At 35.3% G+C, this 14,252-nt stretch overlaps 1 long non-coding RNA gene and 1 pseudogene across 1 annotated transcript in view; both read right to left on the reverse strand.

The window, feature by feature from the left end:
* The window catches only part of LOC140527652 (uncharacterized), a 56,251-nt gene that overhangs the window by 32,527 nt on the left and 9,472 nt on the right, over positions 1 to 14,252 (reverse strand). The window lies entirely within an intron of this gene.
* Positions 5,361 to 6,456, reverse strand: LOC140529756 (GDP-mannose 4,6 dehydratase pseudogene; annotated as a pseudogene).

A 14,252-nucleotide genomic window follows, 5' to 3' on the forward strand; every position in this document is an offset into this window, starting at 1 on the left:
ATGGAAACCCCAAATGGGGTCACTAAGAGTCAGACACAACAGAAAAGACTGAACAAGCAACAAAATTCACTGGTGATTAAAATAAAAAAGCAAAATACAGTTCTTGTTTTCAAATGATTCAAAGGATAATGAGAGAGATAACATGAAAATAACCATGTACAAACAAGATATATTTGGGATAAATTGGAAATCGCCAATAGAAGGAAGATTTTGTATTAACTGGAATCCAGAAAAGTTTCTTCTGGAAGGTAAGATTTTAACAGGAACTTAAAGGAAATGAGAGAAGCCAGGAGGCTCAGTAATTCCCTTACTATTTTGTCTATTACTGTGACTTGACTTTGGTCACAGTTGTTAAGCAGAGGTACTACTTAGGATAGCTCTTGAAATAATGCAACTCAGTTGGGCTTCACATAAAGCTTTCTGTTAACTTTTTTTCTCCTTTTCCACAACTTTTTTTTTTTTTTATGAGGTGATTCTGACTATGATATTTTGATATCCTCCTCCATTGCTGGTTTTCAATCCTTCTGCCATGTCCGACTCTCTGTGACCCCATGAAGCAAATTGTCCATAAGGTTTTCTTGGCAATGATACTGGAGTAGTTTGCCATATCCTCCTCCATACTGTTTTACAAATTAGTTTGTCTTCTAAATCACTGCTGTCCTTGGTTGACATTTTTTTCTGCTTACCAAAGAGAACCAATATTTGTTGGTTAAGGCAGGTTATAGGTTATTGTGGTCCCTTCACTGTGGTGACTTTAATACTGGATAAATATTTCTTTAAAATAGTAATAATTAAAATCAGTATGTTTTCCTTTTCACATTCCCCCCCCCTTTTTTTCCTTCATCAACTCACTTTATGGTTTTCAGAGCTTTTATAGGTTGTCACAGAATCTAGGTGGTACAGTGGATAGAGCACTGAACCTGGAATCAAGAAGATCTGAGTTGAAATCTAGCCATATACACTTACTAGATGTGTGAGCCTGGGCAAACTTTTCACCTCTGTGTCTGCTTCACTTTCCCTACTTATAATGTTGTTATGATAATAGTACCTACATCTCAGGATTATTGTAAGGAACAAATAAGATAATACTTGCAAAATTTAAAGTGTTATACAGAGTTGAGTTCAAAACTTACCTCAAAGGGGCTGTGCAACCTGGGGCAAGTCATTTAACTTCTGTTGGGCTCAGTTTTTCTCATTTGTAAAATCTGGATAATAATAGTACCTGCCTTGCATGGTTGCAAAGATCAAATGAGATATTTCTGAAGTACTTAGCATGGTACCTGGAGGCACATAGTAGGTACTATATAAACGCTACTTATTATTATACTGTCAATCTTTCCTGGTATTTGTATTATTAAAAATACTTGACACATGGTAGACTCTTATAAAAAAGAGTGTTGGGTGATTGATTTTCTTCTAATTTGATGTTTGTTTTGACTTTTTCTCTAAATTATTCCTTGGTCTGATGTACCCAGAGAGCTAAGTCTGCTGGCAATCACCAATTAGAAAATGTCATTTCTCCTACATTTCATTTCTTACATTTTCCCATTATTTTCTGACTCTTATGTGGAAACCATTCATGTTATATTGGTAGAAGTCTCCTGAGTAGTCTATAAGCCTAAGACTTTCATTTCTTATACTCTACACCAGAAACAGATACTGTTTCATTGATGGAAATGACAATAAATAATATGCAGCTTTGTTGCTGCATCTTAAGAGCCATTGGGCCTTCCATCTGATGTACAATTCAAATAAATGATATATATATTGTTTTCTTGGTAGTTCTTTGAGTAGGAATTTTCATATTTTTCCATTTAAAACTCAGAAATTAGCCCAGTGCTTTGCACACAGTAAATGCTTAATGCATGTATTTTCCCCATTCATTGTTCATTCACAAGAGACATTTTTTTTTACATATTTGTTAGCATCCCCCTTTATGTTCTCCCTCATACTGAGCCAACCAAATATCAAAATATAACTTGACGTTTTAGAGGATCTTGTCAAGTTCATAATGGTAATCCTTCATGGACACTCTTTACTTTATAATCCCCAACAATAGATACTGCCATATAATATAATATAACTGTAATTTTCTTGAGTTGTTCTTTTTGCTTTATTATCATAGCTAGTGCAAGACAATAGGCAAATGTTCCTTGAAGTGTCATTTCTTAATGTATGCTGGCTCAGAATGAAACAACTCCAGTAATACCTTTGCCTTTACAAAGACTATTAAATCTTTCTTCCATTTGGTATAATTTACTTCTGTCTTTCTTTTCATATAACATATGAATGTCACTAACTGTTAGAATAATATGTAAAATCACTGGACATAAGACAAAGATCCTACATTTAGTGTCTACTTTTTAAATGATTTTTGAAATCTAAAATCATTGCAATTTTCAGTATATTCCACCCTTTTTCTGCCACTTTCTCACTATCATTGTGGAAGCACATGACTGAGGGCCATTTTTTTCTTTGTTTCATGGATTCCCATGGCCAAAGAGTGTACCTCAAGATGCTCTAACTACTAATGATGAGTTATATCATGCTTATCTAGACTGATCTTCAAACAGCAATCAATAAACATTTATTAAATGCCTACTATGTTTTAATCAGACATTTAAGTAGAACAGTGGATAGATTTCTGGGCCTGAAGTTAGGAAGACATCTTCCTGAGGTTAAATCTGGCCTTACACATTTAATGACTGTGTGACCCTGGGCAAGTCACTTAAGTCTGCTTCAATTTCTTCGTCTATAAAATGAGTTGGATGAGGAAATGACAAACTACTCTTCTATCTTTGCCAAGAAAACCCCAAGTGGGGTCACCAAGAGTTGGACACAACTGAAATGACTGAACAAGAAAAATGTTCCAATCACTGTGCTAAGGACTAGGGATACAAAAAGAGACAAAAATAGTCACTGCCTTCAAGGAACTTACAATCTAATGGAAGAGATGACATGGCAACAAATATATTCAAAGCAAGATATACATAGGATAAATAGGAAAGCACTAGAATTAAGTGGAGTTCAGAAAGGCTGCTTAGCAGTACCTTTCTGTCATGAAGAATATACTGAATGTATTTCTAGCATTTCTAGCAGAAACTATCAATTTACTTATTAAATTTTGCACTATGATTTTTATATCCATATATACATTTATGTATATATATCAGACTGTAAACATGTTAAGTAAGAGGGTGGTATCATTTTATATCTTTGTAACATATCTCTAGCTCAGACCATTGCATATTAAAGGTTTTTAATTTTCCTAATTGAATCAAAATTATACCACTAGATTAGAGGAGACATACTGACTTTCAAATCTTGGCTCGGGGCTTCTCTATCAGTATGTTTCTTGATACTACTTCTCTCTGATTGTCAATTACTCATCCCCAGAATGATGACTGAATAAACTCTAAGGCTTATTCTATGTTCTATGTTCAAGTCCCATGTTTGTTTGTTTTTTTAATATACAGGAATAAATTTATGAATAACAACAAAAGAAAGAATGTCACTTAGGGAATGAATAACCGGAATATAAGCTGTGAAAGTTGGAGGGCAATGAGATAAGAAATGGAGTTTCACTCAGTAGGAAAAAGGAGTTCAGTAGAGGATGATTTTGGGTTTTCTTGGCAAAGATATGGGACTGGTTTGTCATTTCCTTTTCCAGTTCATTTTACAGATGAGGAAACTGAGGTGAAGAGGGATAAGTGGCTCACCAAGGGACACATGCCTAATAAGTACCTGAGATCTGATTTGAACTCAGATCTTTCTGACCCCTGGCCCCATGCTCTATCTACTTCACCACCTAGTTGACTTTACTTGTATTTAGTCCTGTCTAAATCTGAACTTCAGACCATCTTATAATCACCATTCATTTCTCTATATGATTTCAATGTCTTCCATAGGTTAGATAGTCCAGTAGAGTGCCAACGAACCTTGAAGTAAGGAAGACCTGAGTTCAAATTCAGTCTCAGATGCCTACTAGCACTATGATTGTGGGTAAATCACTTAGCTTGCTTGCCTCACTTTCCTATTCAATAAAATAGTAATAATAAAAGTGCCTGTTTCCCAATGTAGTTATGAATATCAAATGAGATAAGGATTGTAAAGTTCATAGCACAATATCTGGCACATAGTAAATAACATATAAATGTTAGGTATTAGTATTACCTGTTTTAGAAAAGAAGCCTAGTTTTAAAATGGAGAAAAGAAGACTTGGCATTAATATTGTGGTGCTTATAGGACAGAAATATTAATATTTTGCTACTCTCACTGCCTTAATTATGGAGCAGGAATGAAAAAAAGTCAGTCCTTCAGATTTCCATTTTCTAAAGCTAAGAGGAAAGGAACGTTATCTGCCAGAAGAATATCTGTTTAGCTGTGTGTAGGAAATACTTTCCTTATGCAAATGTGTAATTGTCCCCTCCCTTACCTAGTGGTTAGCACAGGGGAGGGTCTCATCTATATTGAATTTGGGATTCTGCTGAGACCAATTTCCTCTTCACTTGGGGTGAGCGAGACATATGGTTCACCTATTAAGCAATTGTTTCTGGGATACCTGTTGGTCTTGAATAATTTCTATGCCAAGTCATGCAGTAAATTAACATTGTCAGTAGTAGATAACCTGTTTGGGGCATAATTATCCTTGGTAAAGCCCACCAAGTTAATGGCAGGAAATGAGTTTTAGCTCGATCTGTGCAATGACACCTAATTATATTTAAGGGGCCTGAGCTTGTATATCTTTCTAATCTTTTAGCTCTTGGAAAATGATAATTCAGATCCACTTCTCTCCAAAAGATAATACAGTTCATTTTAAAAAGTTGTCCATATTTAAGACTTCAAAAAAATATTTCCATTGAGTAGCATGAAATACATATATTTTTGATAGAAAGACCAGTTTAATAAGAAAAAAGTAAGACAGTTTAAAGATCCTACAATTTATTTTGTCTCATAACATAATTTTAAGTAAAATGAACAATTTGTGATTAAAACTATCTTACCTATTATGTAAAATCCTTCAGACGAAGCATCTATAATGAAATAATGTGAAACCAAGCTTTAGTGTGGTTGAAGTTTCAATTTTGCTGTGCTTCTGGGAGTGAAAGTTTTTTTCTTTTTTTCTAGACAAGGTAAGACAATCAATGACATCAGAGAATCAGAGAAAAAAATCAGTGTTGGACGTGACTAAATCTTTCTCTCCTCTGCCACATCAATTGTTAGTTCCTCTTTTCAGTCAGATACCCTTCACCAATTGTTTGCAAGGCACAAATGAATCCTCCATCCTAACCTTCCTGAGGATTGGCTAAGGTGATCATATCTTTTCAGGAGACCTGCTCTGACAGGGACCAGAAGTCAGCTTAGGTATTAAGGTTGTGCCTCATGAAAACCGCATCAGCCTCTATTGTCTCTTTCACCCAATCCTTTCAAAGCAACCTGGGGCTTTTCAGCCCCAGGTTGCTTTCAGGTTAGTTTTGCTTTGCTACAATCTCATTAGAGAAAATCCATTTCATTTGGTCAGTAATTCTTGAGAACTACAGTCACATGCATCCTATAGCTCTCCTTAAACCAATCCACCTTGTTCTCATTCTTTCCTTCCCACACAAGTTTTCCCAACGTAAAAAAAATAAAAGATTTCTTCACAAATTCATGGATACTGTAGCCTTCACCAGCAGCAATGGCAAAGTCTTCTAGCTCATTGGTCTGCAACACTGGCCACATAGCCTCAATGTAGTCCTTGGCATGGACCCAATCTCACTTGGCATCCAGATTACCTAATTTTAGCTATAAATTATCTAATTTTTTTTAAATTACAAAATTAGCCCCTCTTCTAGGACTCTCATGATTGAAAAGAATTGAAAAGAATGCCATTCACAGCAAACAGGCTGTAGACCTCATAGAATTTCACCAAAATCCATTGAGCATAAAGTTTGTTGCTCCATATGGTCACTGAGTATTAAAGGGGTAGCCTCCTTTTGTGAGATGTCTTGTGCTTTTCCATAAAATTCACTTATTGAGGCTTCGTGGAACTTTACACAATTGATAAGGTCACAAGTCTTAACTGCATCAAGGTGTCATAGGGCTCCAACAACATTAACATCAGCAATATATTCAGCAAGCTCGAAAGAAATTTGGACATGGCTCTGGACTCCTAAGTTGTAGATTTTGCTTCATTAATTATATTTACAAGGCAGCTACTCTATATGAGATCTCCATAATTTAAGTTCCTACTTCCTTCAATATGAGCCAGAGGGTTCTTATACAGATTCTGGATTTGCTCTGTGTTGCAGGAACTCTAGCAAAGTCCAGTTCCATGGACCTCATAACCCTTTTACAGGAGGAATTAAGCAAATATGAATCATCTTGGCTGGTGATGAGAGTCACCTTCTTGGACTTGTCCATCTCGCCGTCCCTGGCACCCCAGTTGCTAGGGCAGTGTCCTTGTTCCTGTGCCATGTTTCCCAAGTGTTGGGTCTTGGGCTGGAGTGTGAACCTGGGGGCAGAGGGGAGAAAAAGTGTGTGCATGTGTGTGTGTGTGTGTGTGTGTGTGTGTGTGTGTGTGTGTGTGCGCGCATGCACGTGTGAGTGTGCACATGCATGCACGTAAGGACCCTGGAGGAGTGAATGAAATGCATATTTACATGCTAAGTCCATCAGCCTGTGATTAAAGTGAATGATAGTATTAAAATCTAGGAATAGAACATTAGGATATGGACATCCAAAGCTGAAATCAGAACCTACTCTGCATTTCTACATTATAGTTTGAGAGAGAGAGACAGACAGACAGAGAGACAGAGAGAGAAAGAGACAGAGACAAAGGAATCACAAGTTCTCTTCCATTTATTCCCTATCACTATTTTAGTCTTGTCCTCCTGTTTGTGCTTCATAGGGAATAAATGAATGTGAAGTGAATGTAGATGGTTTTATAAAAAGCCATCAACAATTTTGTATTAACTTTCTCACTTCCCAGTCACTTTTCAGCTCTTTGAAACCTGGCTTCTTGGTCATTATCCTTCAGTTTTTGACATTGTTGACTATCCTTTTTCCTGAATATTCTCAATTCTCTTAACTTTGGTAGCACCACTCTCTCCTGGCTCTCTTCTTATCTGCCTGACTGCTCATTCTTAGTCTCCTTTGTTGAATCATTAGGGATTTCTCATTCCTTAACTTCAACCAAAGCTCTCTTCTTTCTCTTTACCTTCTCTTGGACATCTTATCAACGGCCATGGGTTCAATTGTCATCTCTGTGAAGACAGCTCTCAAGTCTATTTTTCCAATCCAAATATCTATTCTGAGTTCCATTGTAACATACAATAGCAACTTCTTGCTAGTTGTATGAAATGTATGTGTGTATATATGTGATATACATATATGAAGTATATCTTATGTATGACATATCTATGACATATATTGTCATGTTTGATTTTAGACATAACAATATTATTATCATTATAATAATCATATATATCATTATAAACTCATTGTTTTTATCCATAAATCTCCTCCTCCTTCTCTAAACTTCCCTATTTCTTTTGAGGACAATGCTACCCTTATAACTACCCAAGTTCACAAACTAGGAGCACTATGGTTTCCTGTGATGGCAGTCAAATTAGGATCTTTTGCTGTTTTGGTTTTACTAAAGTGCCTCTGATTGCATAATGTGATTGAAGAAGATCTTCCGCACCCATTGATGGGCCTGACCATTGAGGGAAGCTTGATTAGGGGAGTTGTTTTGTAGGAGGGTCCCCAGTACCTTTTGCTTTTCCTGTTGAGGTACAGTTCTCTGTACCCTCTGGCTCTTAAAAGTGTATAAATCCTCTGAGGGTGAGGCTTTTCTTTGGGGCTCACTGACTGGAAGTGTTTCTTTGGCCAGAGAGACTCTGGGAAGCCACTAAACCCCCAAGTTAGTGCTTCCCTTTCTGGTAACTGTGTATGTATGTAATGGACAGACAGTTTTGGAAGCTCTTTCTGTTGACTTTTGATAGCTCTTTCTGTTGACTTTTGATTTCTCTGTGTTTTCTCTGAAGTTCAGAGTGCTGACTTTTTTCCTTGACCTAAGTGAATGATACGTGTGTTTGATTAAAGTGATTGTTAACCCCTCAAAAGTTGCCTTTCCTTTTAAAGAAGCAGATCAAAGAACCATTGTGTATGTTGGAGTACTTACTTACTATTACATATCTTGAACTTTTCCTAACTACATGACCACAGGAAAGTATCTAAATTTCTCAACATTCTCCAGAATTGTCCGAAAGTAAAATTGGCAGAAGACTTGCTGATTTTTATTGGTATCTTCCTAACTGAGAACAACTGTTATAAAATGAATGGCAGATCTAGACACCAAAAATGCAAAGGAAAAAGCACAACCCAGTTGATTATGGATCCTATTATTTTGGTGATCATGGAGTACATTAAAGCAATGAGATCCCCTACATAAAATATGTAATAAGTAAGTAAAGGTAATAAATAAAGTTTATTAAAATCAAAGAAACTATAAGTGAGTAAATAAGGGAGTTAATACTGCTACCAATCAGGAGAGGTGCTAATCAAATCTCTAAAGAACAAACTGGTAGTACAAAGTTACCAGGATTATAAGTTTAATGTAACTGAAAGTCCCACTGAGTTAGACAAGAGTGGACTTTTTCTCTGTGTGAAACTGAGTTAGTTGTCTGGGAATTAGCTCTGTAAACTGATCTTATACAATAGGTATTAGCCAATGTTCCAGCATCTGGATGTTGTACAACATGTAAAAACAAATGAGAGAATTGACCTGGCAACTGAGAGTGATTTAAAAAAAAATCTCATTGAAAAATAAAGCAAGACAATAAATCGTGCAGACACCTCAGAAATAATAGACAAATAAGAAACTGTATAGTGATTCAAAAGAGAAATGTTACCTTTAAAAGCAAAATTTAGTAGAAAAATTAGACTATCAATCAGTGTTCTCTTAAATGAAATCAATAAGTCAAACAAGGGTGTAAATACCTTAGTAGAAATGACAAAGAATCCATCCACTGTTTTAGAAACCCTGTAAATAACAAGGTTGGGACTGAAAAATATAGAAGTGAAAGAAATTTTGGTAGCATAGAGGTAAAAAACAACAATTTTTAAAATTTTTGTCCTTTTATGGAAACCTCAGAGTAACAGACTTAGAAAACAGGATGTGCAGACACAATTTAAGGACTGTAGGTCCTTAGACCTGTAGTTAGAAAAATGTAATATCTGAATAATTAAAAAAAAAAACCCTCAACTCTTTCCATTTTGTATTGGAAAATGAACCATATTTCTCATAAATATTAAAAACAGTCAGCTAAGTTATGATGATTGGAATCCACAGATAGCTGGTAAAGAGAAAATCTAAGACTAAAACTCCAAGGGCTGTGGTGATTATATTTAATAATCTCAGTGCCAAACAACCAATATTGGAAGCAGTCAATAGAAATGCCTTTAGCTATGAAGGGAAATCAAATTATTCAGCATAGGATTATACCTTATTTATGAGACATCAAGGAAGAGTTGGAATACAATATTATAAAATCAATGGTTATTATATCAGTTCCAAAATAATACCTCCCATAAATCTAAGTTTAGTCATCAATAGGAAAGATGAGGCATGTACAAAAGACAGGCTAAGAATCATAATGATTACATAACTGAGTAAGAATCATAAGTGAGCAGAGTATTCCATTTGCAAATTCTCAAAACAAAGGAAATCTAAGAATAGCAATTATGCATATTTGGCAAAAAATAATTTAAGGAATGAAATTGTTTCTCTCATACTTCTAGAATAAGCCGAGGCTATTGTTTAAAAAAAGCAATGAGTGATAGAGAGTTAAGAGGGATCTCTGCTCATGAAAATGATTCAAAGATTTAAAAGAAATTAAAAGAAACAGAAAATGAAAAGGAGACACAGCATGAGTATGCTATGGACCAAAACCTATGTTCCTCAATCTGTGAACTGACATAATGGTTATTATGGTTGTGAACAATTACAGAAAGGAAAATCATCAACTTAAAAGAGAGGAGGCAAGTGAAAAAGTGGAAACAGACCCTGGCCTGGTTGGAAGCAAAGGAAGAATACCCAATGTCTTCCATTTCTCAATAAGCACAAGGGTTTATGGAAGTGTAGGATAAGAGTAGTAGTGACATGCACAAAAGGGAGTGGGGAGAACAGGAGACTAATCTCCTCAGAGAATGACATCAAAGCTTCTTCTCAAGAGTAAGAGGGACAAGGCTTTTGTAATGGTTTTCAGTGGGAGAAATGGTAACTTTGAAAGGCTAGCTTCTATACAAAAGGGTTCTCTTTAGAACTTTATTAAATAGCTCTCAAATAATTCTTATATTCAAGATAATTAGCTGATAAGTGCATACATGCATATATATGTTACATACATGTATATTTATGCATACAAGTATACATGCATACACATACATACATATATCTATCTATCTATGGAGCCATTCCCCAATACACAAGTCATTATAGAATATAAACATTTCTCAAAAGAATTAAGAATGAACAATTATATGAAAGCTTGTTGCAATAACTATTACAAATTAAAATAGCTTAGTACCTAACACAGAAAATTGAGAAAGATGATAAAAATAGTAGTAGTCAATGTTGGAAGGGGTGTAGGAAAATAGACAAAAGGACATACTCTTAGAGAACTGTGAATCAGTTCAACTATTATGGAAAATATTTTAAAAGTTGCAAGAAAACTGATGAAACTGTGTTAGGTTTTTAAAACTCAGACACACCATTTCTTAGCATATATTAGAAGATGGTAAAAAGACAAATGTACAGAATAATATATTTTTGTGTTATTAAAAACTTGGAAATAAATTATGTGCCTAACATTTGGTGAATGGTTAAATGCACTGTAGCATATGAATCTAAAGAATTCTTACTATCATGTACAAAATGAAAAAAAAATGAGGAATTAATAGAAACATGGGAACACGAGCTGATATTAAATGAAAATAAAGAAGATAGAAACATATACACACAAATAAAATGACTTCAAAAAAAGCCAATGAAAAACATAATAAAACTAATCAGGACTCTTAGGAATCATAATGACCAATAATGGCCCCAAAGAACAGAATGAAACATACATTCCTCCTTTTGGTACAGAGGTGAGGAATTGAGATCTTAGAATTCTTAGAATGTTGTATATGTTGTCAGACGTGCTGTCAGTTGATTTTGCTAAATTTTCTTTGTTTTAAGGTGAGGTTCTCACTGGGTTGAAGAGTAAGATGTTCATTCAGAAATGAATGTGATGTAAGAACAAAAACACATCAATAAAAAAATTCACATGATAATAGCTAACATTTATATTTGCATGTGCCAGGCATTGGACTAAGTGTTTCACAATTACTATCTCACTTAATCTTCAAATCAGCCTTGGGAGGTACATCCTATTATTATCCCCATTTTACAGATAGGGAAACTGAGGCAAACAGGATAATTGACTACCCAGGGTCACACAGATATGAAGTGTCTGAGGTCAGATTTGAACTCAGATCTTCCTAACTCTAGGCCTAGTACACTATGCCACCAACTCCCCCCTTTTAAAAGGAAAAGATTATTTACCTAAAATAAGCTTCACAAAACAATATACATTAATTTACTTGTTTAAAGAAAAATGAATTATATTATTAAATGAAAAAGTATAAAATGTCAATAAAATTTGGGTTTTAATGTTTTGATTCAAGTGTTGCTTTAGATTACAAAAATAATTACTTGATGTTGTATGTCTTTAATCTTAGGAAACTTTCTCAACGGAAAACAATTTTAAAAAAAAATTGAGATTGATGTCACAGGACTGGATTTAATGGTTTTGTCCTGATTCCAAAGGTATTTCAAAGTATACAGACCCCAGTAAGCACCCCATCAGGCAAAAGGACATTGTCTCTGCCTTCATATAATGATATTAAAAGTGTCTGCTAGGATGAAAAAATTCTCTTCCCCAAATAGGTCAGAGATCATTTTAACTGGTTGATCCTCCATTAACATTCAAAGAATTCACCCTGTGAGACATGATTCACCATGAGTGAACCACAAAGGCCAAAAAAAAAGAAAAGTCTTAGATGCTCTGTAACACTGCAGAAGAAGGGAAAAAAATATATGCAAGTTTCTATTAACGGTTCAATGTTTGACTAGGCCTGGGTTTTCTGCTTTGCCTCTAGTGCACTGGACTTGCCCAGTGCCTTTTCCTCACTAATTGTCTGACCTAGCTTTCCTAATGTCCTTTGAACCTTGCTGACCAAGTCTCTCAGATTTTCTCTCCTAACTGTCACACAATTGCTTCATGGAACTTTCTGACCTAGGCTATCTGATGTGGTCTGTCACCTATTCCTTTATCTGATTACATCAGTCTGTTCTTCAACTTCTCAGCTTCTGAATTCCCCCATGAAATCTGGAGCACAGAAAAGACTGAGAGCTTTAAATATTATCAAACAACTGAATTCACTTGGGGAGGTTAACATTATTAATTTTAACAACCATGTTCCTATAACACGTTGAGTTTTATAAAGCCCTTTCTTCAAACCACTGTGTGAAATTGTATATTATTATCACCGTTTTACAGATGAGAAAACTGAACTTCAGGAAAATAGTGACACCCTTATTTAATATTTAATAGTATCAGAGACTATAATTAAAACCAAGTTTTACAACTCCAAGTTCAACACTTTTTCTACTTTGCAACATATTTCTGAACTGATACTGTTAAGTAAGTGTATTTATTAGGAACAAGGGGAGGAAACAAGGATATAAAAGATCTATACCTTGACCTAAACTATCTTGCAATCTACAGGGAAGTTTCTGTATATGCATCTGAGTACGTATGTTTACATAATATTTGTGGACCAATATGGATCAATGTCAACATGAGTATTTGGGATCTGGATAATACTTAATATTTAGTCTAGCTTGAACCATATTATAAAAATACACTCAGCTGGCCTACCAGGGGTTCCTTTTATTTTTAAAAAAAATTAGGAATAATGATTTTTACAACTAACTTGGCAAATGAAAGTTTTTACCCTCAGAGGGAGGAGGAGAATAATTTATGTTTTTATTCTCCTCGAAAATTGAACATTCAGTATAAAAATTGACCCCTAAAGACTAGTGGCAAATATCACATTTTAAAAAAATTATTCTAATAATAAATTTATATATTGATCAAGACAAGAAGAAAACTCTAATTCAATGGAAAAGTATTAGCAAACTACAGTATAATTATACTTCATTTATTGATATCTCTGGATCTGAGATTACAGTAATGTAGGTACTCTCTCCAACAGGGCAGATAACACTTAAAAAATATACAAAACAGCAAGAGTATAATCATGAAAATATTTCTGTAAAGAGAATAGAATTACAGTACTTCCCACAGGATGGAGATGGCTGGCTTTGACACCAGCGTACAGATGTTGAAGAGAGAGAGAGATGGGAGAGCTGGTTCAAAATGTGAATCAATTCACTTTGACCTTCTCTGCAGCCATTGGGAGCTTTCATGAAGCAAAAGCAGTGGGTCTGAGATTAAGGAAGGAGCTAAACAAAGGCAGTGATATAGGAAAAGGGTCAAACTTATATAGGATGATTTTAAGGTTTCCTTATGGGTGTTGGAGATCTAGGGTAAGTCTTGTAAGATAAAGACACAGGATAAGGATGATGAATGACACAAGATAAGTGAGATAAGGAGATCCCACTTCCCAGGACAGAGCAGGAACAAGGAATTTTATGGTTCAGGAAAAGAGGAAGTTTTGAGGTAAGGGGAGACTTTAGGGCACCTTCAGCTTAGAAAATAAACCAAGGGCTTCAAAAAGTCAATCCTTAATATTATTTTTAACTTTTTGGGCACTATTTGTATCTACATCACAGAGGCTACCCAAATATAAACACAGGAGAGAGAGAGAGAGAGAGAGAGAGAGAGAGAGAGAGAGAGAGAGAGAGAGAGAGAGACAGAGACAGAGAGAGAGACAGAGAGAGAGACAGAGAGAGACAGAGACAGAGACAGAGACAGAGAGAGAGAGAGACAGAGAGAGAGAGAGACAGAGAGAGAGAGAGAGAGAGAGAGAGAGAGAGAGAGAGAGAGAGAGAGAGAGAGAGAAAGAGAGAGAGAGGAGAGACAGAGAGAACTGAGGTTGTTTCTGAGTTCTGCTCTGTAGATTTGAGGAGCACCAGAAAGGGGACTTAGAGATATAGAGATCAAATGTTTCCAGATTGAGTCAGGCAATAGATATTTCTT

The sequence above is a fragment of the Notamacropus eugenii genome, chromosome 1 (assembly GCF_028372415.1).
Source record: "Notamacropus eugenii isolate mMacEug1 chromosome 1, mMacEug1.pri_v2, whole genome shotgun sequence".
Classification (NCBI taxonomy): domain Eukaryota; kingdom Metazoa; phylum Chordata; class Mammalia; order Diprotodontia; family Macropodidae; genus Notamacropus; species Notamacropus eugenii.